The sequence below is a fragment of the Rousettus aegyptiacus genome, unplaced genomic scaffold, assembly GCF_014176215.1.
Source record: "Rousettus aegyptiacus isolate mRouAeg1 unplaced genomic scaffold, mRouAeg1.p scaffold_m13_p_11, whole genome shotgun sequence".
Lineage (NCBI taxonomy): Eukaryota > Metazoa > Chordata > Mammalia > Chiroptera > Pteropodidae > Rousettus > Rousettus aegyptiacus.
Window position 1 is genome coordinate 12,128,949 of NW_023416286.1, and position 16,808 is coordinate 12,145,756.

The following is a 16,808-nucleotide window of genomic DNA, read 5'->3' on the forward strand; positions in this document are numbered from 1 at the left end:
AATCTGAAGTGAGTCTCTTGTAAACAGAATAAGTAAAGGTCTTGTTTCCTTATCCTATCTTTTGATTGGAACATTTAATTTTTTTCATTTAAAGTGCTTGATAGATATGTAGTTATTGCCATTCTTTATTTTGATTTTTGATACATATTTTTTCTTCTTAAAGAAGTCCCTCCAACATTTTCTATAATACTGGCTTGATGGTGATGAACTCCATTAGCTTTTTCTTATTTGGGAAGCTCTTTATCTCCTTTGATTCTAAATAACTTTGCTGTATAAAGTAATCATGATTGTAGTTCTTGGGTTTTAATCACTTTGATTATTTTGTGCCAAGCCTTTCTGGCCTGTAAAGTTTCTCTTGAGAAATTGATTGACAGTCTTATGGGAGCTCCCTTGTAGGTAACAACTGCTTTTCTCTTGCTACTTTTAAGAGTCTCTCTGTGAATTGAAACTTTGGTGTTTTAATTATGATGTGTCTTGGTGTGAGTGTCTTTGAATTCATCTTGTTTGGGACTCTCTAAACTTCCTAGGGTTGTATGTCTATTTCCTTCACCAGGTTAGGCAAGTTTTCTGCCATTATTTCTTGAAATAAGTTTTTAATTCCTTGCTCTCTCTCTTCCCCTTCTAGTACCCCTACGATGCAAATGTTATTACACTGATGTTGTTCCAGAGGCTTCTAAACTTATCTTCATTTGGCGGGGGGGGGGGGTGTCATTTTTTGTTGTTGCTATTCTGATTGGGTGTCCTCTGCTACTCTATCCTCTTTGTTGCTGATTTGATCCTCCATTTGTTCCACTTTGTTGATTCTGTCTAATGTACTCTTTATCTCAGATATTACAGTCTTCATTTCTGGCTGGCTTCCTATCGTTTTCCATTTCCATTTTTATGTTTTCTATCTCTTTGTGAAATTCTCACTGAGTTCATCTACTGTCTCCCTAAGTTCCTTGAGCATCTTTGAACTCTACATCTAGTAGATTGCTTGTCTCCATTTTGTTTAGTTTATTTTTTTCTGGAACTTTGTTCTGTTTTTTCATGTGGGACATGCTTCTTTGTCTGCTCATTTTGGCTGTCTCTCTGTGTTTGTTTCTACGTATTAGGTAGGGATCCTAAGTCTCCCAGTCTTAGTAGAGTGGCTTCATGTAGTAGGTGTGCTGTGGGACCCCTTGGTACAGACCTAGGAAAGGCCCAGCTGCAGGCCAAGTTCAGCCACAGCCTGTGAACCTCTGGAAACAGTTGGTAAGAGTCACCAAGCAACCCACATATGGGTGCCACCTATGCTGGGCTTATAGGTACTTTGATGGACCATGTTAGAAACTAGAGGTTGGGGGCCACTAGTGTGGGCTTGGAGCTGCTCAGCAAGAGGTACAGGACATACTGAGGCCAGATGCTGCTTCTTTGGATTTTGTGAGCCTTTTAGAGATTTTATGAAAGTCCACAGCAGGTAAGACAGCCTGTTTTTATGGAATAAATCACTGAAAGTGACTTGGAAGGTCCCACGAATGAGGAGAGGCAGAGTCTCAGGGAATCCCATGGGTAAAGTGACTTGTGTTATCTAGGTTGATGGCAACTTGCTGGCATCTGCAGCGACACAGCGGCGCCTGCGTCTGCAAGCTGGGAGTGGTGAGGGCTCAACAGAGAAATGATGGATACTGCTAACACTTCTGTCTGGCAGAAAGCTACCATTCAGTCCTTGCCCTGAAGCCCGACACCTCAGCACCTCCCACTATATCCCTGGTGCCCCTTGAGCAGATGATTCAGCGCTGGAGCTCAGAGTGAGTGAGTCTAGCAGTGAGAAAGGCCAGTGTGGGCCCTTTAAGAGGAATGTCTCCAGTCCCGCAGACCTCTATTTCACTCAGCTGCAGCCTCCGCTTATTTTCACAGCCAGAGGTTTTGGGGACTTCTCTTCTCAGCGCTGGAACCTTGGGCCGGGGAGCCCAGTGTGTGGCCAGGTCTCTTTGCTCCTCAGGTAGCGGAGGGGGCTCTGCAGCCAAAATAGTCCTCCAGATTCTTGATTGCCACACGTAGATGTGGGACCCAATTATTTCATGTCTCTGCCCCTCCTACTGTTTTGAGGTGACTTGGTATTTTTGTCACTAGTTATAGGGCTTCTGTACAACCTCAGGTGACTCTGCATGCTGGTTGCTCTGTAGTTTTGTTATAATTTTGGTGTGGTCTCTAGAGGAGACATGCACAGCCTTTACCTTCTATGCCATTTTGTGTGGAGTTCCTATTTGAACAGTTTTATAATTACTTGACTATAGCACTGAAACTAAATGTGTTTCTGGATTAATAAGACTTGTTAAATAGCAACAATAAAATAATAAGGTAATATTATGTAAGCCTTAAAGATAAACAGTTGGAGTTGAATTCTAATTAAACTAAAAAAATGTAAGCAATTATTAATGATTTACATTTATATATTGTACATTTGTAAAACACTATCTTAGGAATTATAAATCTAGTAAGTTTTTATTAGAGCCATTATATAGTCATTTAACTAATCCCAGTAAAATTAAAAGAGAAAAAATTAAAAGTTATTTTAGAAGACAAAAAATTCTGTGTGCTTGACTTATTTTGCTGTACTCAATAAAACAGCAAATCTACTATAATTATACTATTTACAATACAATAAAATGAAATAAGATTCACATTATAATAATCACTAACTTAAGAATTATAATTCTATCAAGTTTTCATTTGAGCCAATACATATTCACTTAAGTAGTAGCAATAAAACCAAAAGAAAAAAAAAAGCAAAATTACTTTCCATGAGACAGAAAAGAATATTTTCCTGTCATCCTGGATCTTATCTGGAGGCTGGGTTAACTCTAAAGGTGATTCACTTCTATTTTAGGTTGTAAGATGGAAGACAAAATACAGTTCAAGGTAGAGACATTTCTTGTGGCTAGACATTTCTTGAGGGTGTGCTGGGGTAGGGAAATCACTTGGTGGAGAGGGTTCTTGGGAAGGCCTTTAATAGCTTTCCAAGCATGAAAGGAGGCCCTCTTTTCAGGAGTTGTCCCCTGGCAGCATCTGACCTCTGACTGATAGATGCAATGTAGGACCAGAATCAGGGCCATCTGTGTCCTGTTCAGGTGGCGGCAAAGAATCAGGCATACTTAAATGACCAAGATTATTTGTGGTGTAATTTCTACTGGCTTCCATTTCCGAAGATGGACTTCTGTATTGTGAAAGGAAAGCATAGTGAAACTTATGTTCTATGGTCCTGAGAGTCTGGCAGAGCAGGGAGCTCCAGGACAAGCTCTGTACTGTACTTGTGGAAGAATTGCTTGATCAGGATAAGTTACCTGATGGGTTCTTTTCCTGTGGTTCTGCATTTACAGGGATGATGTTCCTGGATCACAAAGGCATCCCAGTTTGCTAGGGCTGCCAAAACAAAGTACCACAAATTAGGCCCCTTAAACAATACAAAAGTATTTTTCTCATAGTTTTAGAGATAAGAAGTCAAAGATCAACATTTTGACAGGTTTGGTTGTTTTTGAGGCTTTTTTCCCTTGGTTTGCAGATGGCTGTCTTCTCACTGTGTTCTCATGTCTTTCTTCTGTGTATACTCACCCCTAGCATCTCTCTCTCTGTGTCCAAATCTCTTCTTCTCATGAGGACACAGCACAACACAGATCAAATTAGAGCATATCCCAAGAGCGTCATTTAACTTAATTACTGCTTTAAAGGCCCTACTTCCAAATGTGAACACATTCTGAGGGACTGGGGGTTATAGCTTCAGCATACAATTTGGGGGGGAATACAATTCAAGCTATAATACTAGCCTAATGCTCCTTCTTCTCTGGTGATATGGTAATCCAGGGAATTTTCTATATCCCAAATTATGGGGAGACTATTTTCCAATTCCACTCAGCACCAAGGTTCAAGATATACAATTTTTTTTTTTCTGAGGATCAGGGATGTCTGGTGTAGCAGATGCTGTACTGCCTTGTCCTAATTCCTGAGGCCTATCCAGTACTCTGTTTTCTGGTTGACTTCAACTATCAATATTGGATGAGGGTTCTCCATACTGTAGAAAACCTTTTTTCCTTGTGAGACTGACAAGTTGAACATGCTGAAGAATTAACAAGTCTTGGGAGTTGTTCTCAAACAATGACAGAAAAATTGAATATTGCAGCTTCTTTGGTCCAGATAATTCTTCAGGATAATTCTGAAGCATGCCTTTTACATCATTTCCAAGATATTCTCAAAGGGATTGAATTCTAGTTACCCACTGTAATACTTAGTTTAATAATGTACCATTTATTGAGTGTCATCTTTTCCCTATTTCACAACCTCCTTCCCCTCATTGTTTACTGCAAGTCGAAAATAAATGTTTGCATTTGATTATTTTCTCTGGGTCTGCTTTAGGGGTGGGGAATTCTAAACTAAAGCAATTGATACTATAAGTTATTCTAGAAGGCAGATCTTCAAGCTAAATTCTAGAATTACTTGATATCTAGATTGCAGCAAAGACCTGATTGCTAGTGATAAGTAGTTGATGATAAGTTCTGGCATGTTATAGCATTACACTCACTAGGACTCTCACTGTGCAGAATTAGGATGGGATGAGGTAAAGGGTGATGCATTATTTTGTGCAATATCTCTGGAATTTGAGAGATGCTAACATTGATAATTATAAGAACTGTGAATTTGATCACTTGCTATTAAATGACATGAATGTGCTAAAGAAAGAAAACCACACACTCATTCTAGCCAGTCATGAACCATGGGAATTGTGTAAAAGCCAGAAAATCTCTTTGGCAATATTTAAGGAAGCTCTCATCTTCTAAAACTGGAGGACAGAATGTGTTGAAAATTAGGCCCAGGATCTGATTGTGAGAGTAGTAAAATTACAAAGAATTGTATCAACTTGGCAAGTCTCTTTCTAAAATCAGGAACCTCAAAAGAGTGGGATCCTAATCTTTGGAAAGGATTGACTCAAGAATCTTGAAATGTAATATCTCTATGAACTTTTAAACTTGCAGAAGTAACCCAATGAATTTCTCCAATATCTCTGTGAATTCCTGCACCTGCAGAAGTTACTAACTCTTTTTATTAGATGATAGCAGTCAACTCCATTCTCAATCACGCCTTGCCTGAACATCATCCAGAGTCCTCACCTGAGGCAGATATTTTGTAAGATAATATGCTTGAAAGTATATTTACCCCAAAATTTACTCTAACTGTGGTATCAAGGCCAATAACTAGGCTCAACCTTAGCATAACCCAACTAGAGAAGTGCTGTCTCTGATTTGTCAGGAAAGGGACTATTGACCAGGAGAGTTGTAGGACCTGGCTAAAATATATTGTCAGGAACCAGGAAAGTGTGTCTAGAAATCAATCTTGAGAGTGCAGTTACAAAATAAGTCTGGATAAGGAAGTTATGAGTACTCTCACATGACTTAATATTTAACATTGGACAAGGACACCAGGAGTCAGTTATAATCTTTTGCTTGAATGGTAGAGATGCTGGAACTGCTTTGGAGGAGGAATCAAAGGCTCAGAGAGCTGGGCATGTTAGAATGGGTTTGCAGTCCTTGCTTTACATGATTCTAATATGGATGAATTTGTTTCCACAGTTCAGTTAAATAATACCAGTGCTCCAATAACATAGTTTAAATTTCAGTTACCAAGACATATTAACATGAGTTACATAAAGTACAAACTTTGTGGCTAGCTCTTCAATGCACTAATTACTATATGCACATCATGATCAATGACCAATCATTGTTAGATGATAGCATACTTATGAAGTAAAAGAATTTTTGCTGGAAAATGATACATGTAGTTTGAATTAAAACAATTGACCCAGTATTTCTAGTTGTCAGAGTTGATAGGGGGAGGAAAAATGTCTGTTATCTCTCTAGGCTACCATTCTGCCTGGAAGTTCAATGAAGTGATGCTTTAATTGTCTACAATGTTGCTTTCTAGAGGGTAAATGAGGAAAGAGAGGGTGGGGGAGCAGGAAAACATGGATCACAACACAAAGAGTTAGGACTTGATGACAGTCCTGTGAGTCACATCAACATTTTTAATGTCAAAAATAAGGGCTAAAGAAATAGCATGTGGTTAGTAAAAAACTCAAATCAAAGCTTCTCTATTACTATTTTCGCTAAATGACTGACCACATTCAAAGATGAATAATAATATAAAAGAGAATCAGCATGAAGACTACAATCAAAATAAAAAAGAACCTGCCGAAATAAGAATTCATATAAAAATCAATGTTCTTTCTCTACTAGCAAAAATACAGGCTATGTCATTTGCAAAAGGAAAACAACTTTACATTATAGAGGGCTTAACATAATAATGAATGAACAAGAGAAAAATCTTCAGACCCCATTGAATGACTCAGAAAATATCTAAATAAATGAAGACATATACATATCAATCATCTATCTATCATCTATCTATCATCTATCTATCATTTTTTAATTTATTTTTTATATTTTTGGTGACATTGGTTAATGAAATCCAGTAAGTTTCAGGTGTACGATTTAACAGTAAGGCATATATATATTGCATTGTGTGTTCCCCTCCCATATTTAGATTTCTTTGGGTCATCACATATTTGAATGCTTTTATCGCATCTACCAACCTCCTCCATTCTCCTCCCCCACCTTCTGATAACTACTAGTCTATTGTCCATGTCCATGAGTCTCTGTTTTTTTGTCCTGTTCATTTGTTGCTTTTAGGTTTATATCCCACATATAAATAATATCATGTGATTTTAAACTTTTTCTGTCTGGCTTATTTTGCTTAGCATGATTATCTTGAGGTCTATCCATGCTGTTGCAAATGGCAGCATTTCATCTCTTCTTATGGCTGAGTAATATTCCATTTATCCAATCATCTATTGTAGGGCACTTCAGTTGTTTCCATGTCCTGGTCACCGTGAATAATGCTGCTATGAACAACAGTGTGCAAATATCTTTTTGAATATGAGTTTTAAAGTCTTTGGAGTAAATACCCAGTAAATGGATTGCTAGATAATATGTTATATCAATTCTTAGTTTTTTGAGGAAACTCCATAATGTTTTCCATAGTGGCTATAGAAATTTGGAGTCCTACCAGCAATGTATGAGCATTCCTTGACTCCACATCTTCTCCAACATTTGTTATTATTTGTCCTGTTAATAACAGATATTCAAACAGGTATGAGAGGGTAGTTCACTGTGCTTTTGACTTGTATTTCCCTAATAGTTAGTGATTATGAGCATCTTTTCATATATTTGTTGGCCATTTGTATGTCTTCCTGAGAGAAGTGTCTGCTCATGTCCTCTGCACATTTTTGATTGGATTGTTTGGTTTTTTGTTGTTATTGAGTCGTACGAGTTCTTTGTATATTTTTGATATTAGGCCTTTATCAGAGGTGTTGCTTGAAAATGTATTTTCCCATTCAGATGGTTGTCTCTTTGCCTTGTTGATGGTTTCATTTGCTGTGCAGAAGTTTTTAGTTTGAGGTAGTCTCATTCATTTATTTTTGCTTTTACTTCTCTTGCCATTGAGGTCAGATTCATAAAATCCTCTTTAAGTTCCTATGTTTTCTTCCATACATTTTATTGTTTCAGGTCTTATATTCTAGTTCTTAATCCATTTTGAGTTAATTTTGGTTTGTGGTGATAGACAACAGTCTAGTTTCATTCTTTTGCAGATAGCTTTCTAGCTTTTGCAGCACCACTGTATGTTTTTGGCTTTTTTTTTTTGTTGAAAATTATTTGCCCAGATAAACGTGAATTAACTTCTGGACTCTCAATTCTATTCCACTGGTCCATGTGACTGTTTTTAAGCAAATACCATTTTGATTATTGTTGCTTTGTAGTATAATTTGAAATCAGACAGGGTGATACCTCCAGACTCCTTCTTTTTTCTCAGAATGGTTTTAGCAATTTGGGGTCTTTTGTACTTCCATACAAATCTGATGACCTTTGGTTCTATTTCTTTAAAAAATGCCAATGGGATTTTGTTTGGGATTGCATTAACTCTGTATAATGCAATTTACATTCTAACCAGCAGTATATAAGGGTTACTTTTTTACCACAACCTCTCCAACACTGATTACTTGTCCTATTGATGATAGCCATTCTATCAGGTGTGAGATGGTATCTCATTGTGGTACTGATTTTCATTTCTCTAATAGCTAGCAATGTTGAGCAACTTTTCAAATATTCGTTGGACATTTGTATGTCCTCTAGGTAGAAGTGTCTCTTCAGATCCTCTGCCAATTTTTTGATGGGATCATTTGTTTTTTCTGTTGTTATTGAGTTGTATGAGTTCTTTGTATATTTTGAATATTAGGCTCTTATCGGAGGTGTTGCTTGCAAATATATTTTCCCATTAGGATGGTCGTTTATTTACCTTGTTGATGGTTGCTTTTGCTGAGCAGAAGCTTTTTAGTTTGATGTAGTCCCATTAATTTATTTTTGCTTTTACTTCCCTTGTCTTTAAGGTCAAATTCATAAAATTCTCTTTAAGTCCAAGGTCCTTGAGTTTAGTTCCATGTTTTCTTCTATGCATTTTATTGTTTCAGGTCCTTAATCCATTTTGAGTTAATTTTGGTTTGTGGTGATAAACAACAATCTAGTTTCATTCTTTTGCAGGTGGCTTTCCAGTTTTTTCAGCACCATTTATTGAAGAGGCTTTCCTTTCTCCATTGTATGTTTTTGGCATTTTGTCAAAAATTATTTGCCCATATAAATACGGGTTTATTTCTGGACTCTTGATTTTGTTCCACTGGTCAGTGTGTCTATTTTTCTGCCAATACCATGCCATTTTGATTACTGTCACTTTGCAGTATAATTTGAAGTTGGGCAGAGTGATACCTCCAGCCTCTTTCTTTATTCTCAGAGTGGCTTTGGCAATTCAGGGTCTTTTGTTCTTCCCTACAAATCTGATGATTTTTTGTTCTATTTCTTTAAAAAATGCTGATGGGATTTTGTGGGGATTGTATTACATCTGTATAATGCTTTAGGTAATATGGTCATTTTAACTATGTTGCTTCTTCCAACCCAAGAACATGGAATATCTTTCCATTTCTGTGTATCTTATTCAATTTCTTTTGATAGGGTCTTATAGTTTTCATTATATAGGCCCTTCACACATTTTGTTAGATTTATTCCTAGGTATTTTATTCTTTTTGCCGTAATTGCAAAATAATTATTTTTTCCACTTCTTTTTCTGACACTTTATTATTAGAGTATAGGAATGCTATGGATTTTTGAACATCGATTTTGTATCTAGAAACTTTACTGTATTTTCTTATTGTTTCTAGTAGTGTTCTTATGGAGTCTTTAGTATTTTCTATATAGATAATCATTTCATCCACAAATTGTGACAGTTTGACTTTTTTTTGTTTCTTATTTGGATGCCCTTTATATCTTTCTCTTGCCTGATTGCAGTTGCTAGGACCTCCAATATATATATTGAATCATAGTGGTGATAGTGGACAGTCTTGTCTTGATCCTGATTTTAGAGGGAAGGTTTTTAGTTTTTCACCATTCAGTGTAATATTAATTGAGGGTTTGTCATATGTGGCCTTTATTATGTTAAAGTATTTTCCTTCTATACTGATTTTGTTAAGTGTTTTGATCATGTATGGACGATGTATCTTGTCAAGGCTTTTTCTGCATCTATGGATATGATCATAAGATTATTATGTTTTTAATTTGTTTATGTGGTGTATCACATGAATCAGTTTGCATATATTGAACAATCCCTGTGCCGTTGGGATGAAGCCCACTTGATCGTAGTATATAACCCTTTTAGTGTGTTTCTGTATTCGGTTTGCTAGTATCTTATTTAGGATTTTTGCATCTGTGTTCATGAGAGATATTGGTCTGTAGTTTTTTTGTTTTGTTTTTGTTTTGTTTTTGCATTATCTTTAAAAGGTTTGGTATCTGGGTAATACTGGTCTCATGAAATGAGTTGGGAAGTATTGCCTACCATTTGATATTTTCGTAGAGTTTGAGAAGAGTAGGTATTAAATAATCTTTGAATGTTTGGTAGAACTCACTGGTGAAGCCATCTGGTCATGGAATGTGACTTTTTGGTAGATTTTTGATGATTGTATCAATTTCCATACTGCTGATCAGTCTCTTTAGATATTCTAGTTCTTCTTGATTCAGTCAAGGAGGTTGTATCTTTTTTAGCACTTGTCCATTTGTTCTAGGTTATTAAATTTGGTGTTTCACACTTTTTCATAGTACTCTTATATGATACTTTGGATTTCTGGGGTATCTTTTGTCATTTATGATTTGGCTTATTTGTGTCCTTTCTCTTTTCTCTTTAGTGAGTCTAGCCAGGACTTTCTCAATTTTTTTTAATCTTCTCAACGAAGCAGCTCTTTGTTACACTTATTTTTTTCTATTTTTTGTTGTTGTTTTCAATTTCATTTAATTCTACTCTAATTTTGATTCTTTCCTTCTGCTGACTTTAGGCTTCATTTCTTTTTCCTCTTCTAGTTTTTTTTTTTTTTTTTAAGATGAAGTGCTGGGTTATTTATTTGGGCTCCTTTTTATTTTTGGTGACAGGCTTGTAATGATATGAACTTTTCTCTTATGACCCCCTTTGCTGTTTTCCAATAGTTTTGTCGTAGTGTACTGTCATTATCATTAGCTTCTATGTATCTCCTGATTTCTGTTTTTATTTCTTCTATGACCCTGTTATTCTTAGTAGCATGTTGTTTAACCTCCATGTTTTTGTGGTTCTTCCTAATTCCTTTTTGCGGATGATCTCTAGTTTTAAAGTATTATGATCAGAGAATATAGTTGGTATGATTTCAACTCTTATATTTGTTGAGGCTATCTCTGTGTCCCAGTATGTGGTCAAATCTTGAGAATGTTCCATGTGCACTAGAGAAGAATATATAAGCAGCTGTTTTGGGATGCAAGGCTCTGTAAATGTCAATTATGTCCATTTTGTCTAATGTGTTGTTTAAGGATGTTATTTCCTTATTGATTTTCTGTCTGAATGATCTGCCCATATATGATATGGGGTATTTAGGTCTCCTACTATGATAGTGTTTGCTCAGATTACCCTGGGGCTCCTCAGTGTTCAGTTTTGGAGGATATGGGGGGATAGACCCTCTAGGTTGGGGATTGGGGTTGCAGCTCAGCCTTATGTTTTGCAACTGCTGCTAGTAATGATCAACTGTTGTTTCTCTGCCAACCACGCTTCTCTGATGTCCCCACTTCTCCGCTCTCTGCCCTGATCCCTGGACACTGCTGCTGTGTGGAGCTCACAGTTCTCCCAGACAGGACTGTTCAGGGATCCCTCTGCACCTTCTTTCCTCTCCCTCCTCCTGCGTGGAGCTCCAACTACCAGAGACAGCTTCTTTGTGTCTCCCAGTCTACCACCTGACTCCTAGCGTTCTGACGTGTAGTAGTTCTTATGTGCAGATACTATGCTCCAATGTGCTGGCGTGCAGTTTGAGTGTTTTTGTTGAGTTAGATGTTCAGCTTATTGTTGTTTCAAAGTGAGAAATCTGGGGATGTCCCTCACTTTGCCAAGTTTCTGATGTCCCTTACATAATATTTCTATCTATCTATATCTATCACTTATCTCTCATCTGTGTATGTATGTATGGATGGATGGATGGATGTATCTATCATCTATCAATCTATCATTTATTATCTATCTATCTATCATCTATCATCTATTTGTCATCTATCTATCATCTACATGTCTATATACATGTCTACATATATACAGAGAATCATAAAACTAAAGATATCAACTCTTTCCAAATTAGCCTATAAATTCAATGCATTTGCAACCAACTGTCTCGATCATGGGCCCAATTTAAAGGGCAAGTCTAGGCAGCCGTTCTTACTGTGTGACTCCAAGTGACTGAAATCCCTCTATACTAAAGCAATCATTAGAATAATTCTAAAGAACAAGGAGATTGTAAATGTCATATAATGAATGTTAAATGGTATGCGCATAGATACAAATGAGTCCTCATAGGAGCAAAGCTATAATGACCATGCAGTGCTTATTCAGTTTCCAGGAATATTATTTCTAATGCTAAACTAGGTATGGCTGTGTTTGAAATAGGAAATGTGAAGGCATGAGACAGTAGTGGGAAGGATGCATATGGAGAAGCTAGGAAGTAGAGTTAGGAATACATGGAGAAAAGAGATGTAGAGTTTATGCAATTTTCCATCATTTCAAAACTAAAGTGATGATGAAAAAGCTGAAACTATGAAGTAGTAAAAAGAAAACAATGAGGAAATGGATAAGCCAGTAATCTAGTAGGAAAGAACTCAGTTAACTGAAAGCCAGAGAAGAGATAACCCAAGAGATAGAGACAGCAATTGGTCCCTAGAGATTTATCAGGTCCTGATTGCTTACCAGTTAATAGTTGTAAACCTCATATATCCTTAAAACAAGGAACTCCATGTTTTCTTATGGCAGTCCGAGCATCTCTCTTACTCTTTCCCTTTTAAAGAAATAATTCTCCTCAGGATCTCAACTCATTGTTATTATTGATTAATGCAAGGCATTCACACTTTTATTTTGTATTATACTTTTACACTTTTTAAAAATCTATTTTCCTTTTTCCTGACTATATGTTATGCTTTGTACTTATCATTTATTCTTTTTCCCTTCTCTTTCTATTATTTTACTCATCTCAATTCTTTAATCCTATCCTGTACTTTATATATGTTCTTTTTTAAAAATTAAAATTATTGGGGTGACATTGGTTAGTAAAATTATATAGGTTTCAAGTGTACAGTTCAATAATACGGCTTATGTATACTGCATGGTATGTTCACTACCCAAGCTTTTTACATAATACGTAGTGTCATGTGTGTATGTATTTTTATTTTTATTAAACTACATTGGGATATAATTCTACCTATTTTCTTACTCAAAATTATGTTTTAAAAATATATTCACATTAGCGTGCAGTCCATACACTGCCCCTCGTAGTAACCTCACTAAGGCAATGTGGTAGGAGGTAGTTTCCTGAGCAGAGGACTGCTCCATGCAGTTCCGGCACTGCACAGGCCAGAGTTATGATTCTGACATATGAGATGATACAGCATTGATAAAAGCTTTCCATGAAGCTGTAGCTTTATTTATACATGCCCTAAAGTTGGTGACATTTCTGAAGCTTCAGGTAAACCAAAAAGCACACCTAAAAGAAAGCTTGCTAAAAATAAAAGCAAAAAAAAAAAAAAAAAAAAAAAAAAGATAAAGAAAGAAAGAAAGACAGAAAGAAAGAAAGAAAGAAAGACAGACAGAGAAAGAAAGAAAGAAAGAAAGAAAGAAAGAAAGAAAGAAAGAAAGAAAGAAAGAAAGAAAGAAAGAAAGAAAGAAGTGGAAAGTTGGTGACAAATGTTTTGCCATTTGGTTAGAAGACGGCTACATTTACCCTGTTGTCATTACTTTAGTTGATTTTAAGAGAGAAAACCGTGCTCTGGTTTACAGTGGATATGGAAATAGAAACAAATCTGTCTGACTTACTTTCTCCAATGTCTGTAGTAGCAAATAACAGAACAGAATGCTCAGGAGAATAAAAATGAAAATCGAATTTTAACAGATGAAAGTGAGAGTTCCTTCAGGTCTTCTGGAAATAAACTAAGTATCATCGAGTCAAAAGCTCTTCCATGGAACATGTTTTTTCCTCCACCACACCAAATGCCAGGATCAAGATTTGGATCAAGAAAGCCAGGTCTAAAATTCAATGGTCCACCACCACCACACTTCCTATCATGCTGGCTGCCTTCATTTCCTTCTGGACCACCAGTAATTCTTCCACCACCTCCCATATGTCCAGACGATGCTGATGTTTTATGAAATATGTTAAACTCTTGGTACATGTGTAGCTAACATACTGGTTATTAAGGAGTAAGTCTGCTATCATTATAAAAGTGAATCTTTTGTATAAATTTTACAGTTTGTGTAAAACATGTTTCAAAATGCAATGTTATAAAGTAGAAAAGTTAATATAAAATAATATGAAAGACATTTTGATGCCAAAACTATTTGAAAAAGTTTTATCTAAATCTTTTCTAGAATTCTCATGATATCAAAGTATCATCACCAAATACATGTTTTTTGATGGTATGGAAAGAATAATGTATTTTTCAAAAATGAGATCCTTAGAATCAGGGGTGAAACTGCATCATTCTGGTCAGACAGCTGGTCTTACTTTTTGACATGTGATGCAGTATGAAATACATTGTGTTACTTCTGAAGCATTCTCACCAATAAAGTGTAATTGCAATTTAATAAACCTTTAAGACCTGCTTTCTCATTTATCAGAAATACTGGGGTTAGAGCAATGAGTTAAATGACACCACAAAAGAAATGATCAGACAGCTCCATAATGTAGAATGTTATAGAAGATAACTGGCCTCATTTTTTCAAAAAAGTTTCTTTGGTGTCGTAAAAAAGATGGTGTGGAGTAGGTAACTATTCTAGATTACAAATGACTTAAGAGACACTAGCCCAGATGGATTTAACAGATATTTTCAAAGTATTTTACCCCAAAGCAAAAAATACACATTATACAAAGCAGTAAAATACACATTCTTCTCAAGTGCATGTGGAACATTTACCAGGACAGACCACATGTTAGAACACAAAACATATTGAAATCACATCAAACATGTTCTCCATCACAATGGTATTAAACTAGAAATCAATTACAAGAAAAAAAGTGGAAAATACACAAACACATGGAGGTTAAACAACATGCTACTAAACAATGAATGGGTTATCAATGAGATCAAGGAAGACATCAAAAGATACCAAGAGACAAATGAAAACGAAAACACAACTTAAAATCTATGGGTCACAGTGAAAGCAGTCCTAAGAGGGTAACACTACAAGCCTACCTCAAGAAATAAAAAGAAATAAAAAGAAAGCTCAAATAAACAATCTAAAAGAACTAGGAAAAGAACAGCAAACAGAGTCCAAAGTGAATAGAAGGAAGGAAATAATGAAGATCAGAGTGGAAATAAATGAAATAGAGTCTAGAAAAAAAAACAAAAGGTTAATGAAACCAAGAGCTGGTTCTTTGAAAGGATAAACAAAATTGACAGACCCTTAGCCAGAGTCATCAGGGAAAAAAGAGATAGAACTCAAATAAAAAAATCAGAATGACAGAGGAGAAATAACCATAGACTCCACAGAAATATAATGGATCATAAGAAAATACTATGAGCAATTATACGTCAACAAATTAGACAATCTGGAAGAAATGGACACATTCTTAGAAGCATATAATCTTCTAAGACTGAGTCAAGAAGAAACAGAAAATCAGAACCGACTGAATACCACCAATGAAATAGAATCAGTAATCAAAAAAAAAAAAAAACCGCATAAAACAAAAGTCCTTGACCAGATGGCTTTGTAGATGAATTTTACCAAGCATTCAAAGAAGAATTATCACCTATTCTTCTCAAACTATTTCAAAAAATTTAAGAAGAGGGAAGGCTCCCTAACTCCTTTTATGAGTCCACCATTATCTTGATTCCAAAACCAGGCACAGACATTACAAAAAAAGAAAACTATAGGCTGATATCTCTTATGAATATTGATGCAAAAATCCTCAACAAAACATTAGCAAACTGAATTCGGAAATACATTAAAAAGATTATACATTGTGATCAAGTTGGATTTATTCCTGGGATGCAAGGTTGGTACAATAGCTGCAAATCAATTAATGTGATATGCCACATTAACAAATAGAAAGACAAAAATCATATGATCATATCAATAGATGCAGGAAAAGTGTACTACAAAATCCATCATCCATTTATGATAAAAACTCTCAGCAAAGTGGGAATAGAGGGAACATAATAAAGGCCACACATGAAAAATCTACAGCTAACATCATACTCAATGGGGAAAGGCTAAAAGCATTTTCCTTAAGATCAGAAAGAAGACAAGAATACCAATTTTCACCACTCTTCTTCAACGTTGTATTAGAAGTCTTAGCCAAAGCAATAAGACAAGGAATAGAAATAAAATATATCCAAATTGAAGAGGAAGAAGTAAAACTCTCATTATTTGCTGATGACATGATACTATATATAGTGAACCTTAAAGATTACACCAAAAAACTACAGAACCAATTAATGAATTAAGTGAAGTAGAAAGATATAAAATTAATATTCATAAGTCAGTGGCATTTTATATACCAATGACGAAACTTCGGAAAGATAAATTAAGAAAACAATGCCATTTACAATTGCATCAAAAACAAAATACCTGGGAATCGAAGTAATCAAGGAGGTAAAAGACTTGTTCTCAGACAATTACAAGTCATTGAAAAAAGAAATTGAGGAATAAATGGAAGCATATACTGTGCTCATGGGTAGAAAGAATTGAAATCAGTAAAATGTACATACTACCCCAAATAATCTATAGTTTCAGTGCAATTCCTATCAAAATACCAATGTCATTTTTTCAGAGAGCTAGAACAAATAATCCTAAAATTTATATGGAACCATAAAAGGCCTCAAATAGACATGGCAATCTTGAGAAAGAAGAACAAAGGTGTAGTTATCACACTTTCTGATATCAAATTATACTACAAGACTCCAGTAATCAAAGCAGCATGGTACCTGCATAAAAGCAGATGCATTGATCAATGGAACAGAAAAGAGAGCCCAGAAATAAACCCACACCTATATGCTCACTTAATATATGACAATGAAGGTAAGAATGTACAATGGGATGAAGACAGTCTCCTAAATAAATGGTGCTGGGAAAATTGGACAAATATATGCAAAAAAAAAAAAAACACCAAAAACCCAAAACAACAACAACTGGACAACCTTCTTACACTG

The 16,808-nt window shown here is 35.6% G+C and overlaps 1 pseudogene; it reads left to right on the forward strand.

Annotated features, from left to right (window-relative positions):
• The first annotated feature begins 1,818 nt into the window (after nucleotides 1-1,818).
• Nucleotides 1,819-13,854, forward strand: LOC107503939 (annotated as a pseudogene).
• The last annotated feature ends 2,954 nt before the right edge of the window (nucleotides 13,855-16,808 follow it).